This window comes from Charadrius vociferus, unplaced genomic scaffold, assembly GCF_000708025.1.
Source record: "Charadrius vociferus isolate BGI_N301 unplaced genomic scaffold, ASM70802v2 scaffold329, whole genome shotgun sequence".
In the NCBI taxonomy this organism is placed as follows: domain Eukaryota; kingdom Metazoa; phylum Chordata; class Aves; order Charadriiformes; family Charadriidae; genus Charadrius; species Charadrius vociferus.
The window spans coordinates 1193615-1194139 of record NW_009649982.1 but is presented as its reverse complement, the minus strand read 5'-3'; positions in this window follow the sequence as shown (position 1 = coordinate 1194139).

Sequence of the window (525 nt, the reverse complement as noted above, 5' to 3'; positions counted from 1 at the left end):
TGGAGGTGTTCAAGGCCAGGCTGGACGTGGCCTTGGGCAACCTGGTCTAGCGGGAGGTGTCCCTGCCCATGGCAGGGGGGTTGGAACTCGATGATCTTCAAGGTCCTTTCCAACCTAAACCATTCTATGATTCTATGAAGAGTAAACAGACTTGCTCTTGCACTAGGAAACGGTGGTTGGTTGATGCTGGCCTTGTCCAAAACTTGCACCTTCTTAATGGGGCAGACAATAACAGCGGGGAAGAAACTGGGATCTTCTCAGCCCCTCCCTGCAAGGTACGTTTTGTCAGATGAGACTTCAGAAGTCCGGAGCGGGGGCGTAAGTGGCCTTCGCTCCCCTGAGGGAAGGGCTGACGCCACCGCAAGCCGGGGGCAGAGGCTGCCCGGGAGGTCCCGCCTGCCAGGGGCGAGGTGCCGCTTACCTGCGCCTGTTTCCGGCAGGAGGAGCCTTTCTCATCCTCCTGCTTCCTGCCGGTGTGGCCAGCGTTACCTTCCTTTTTGCTTAATTATCACCCCTCCGCCTCCC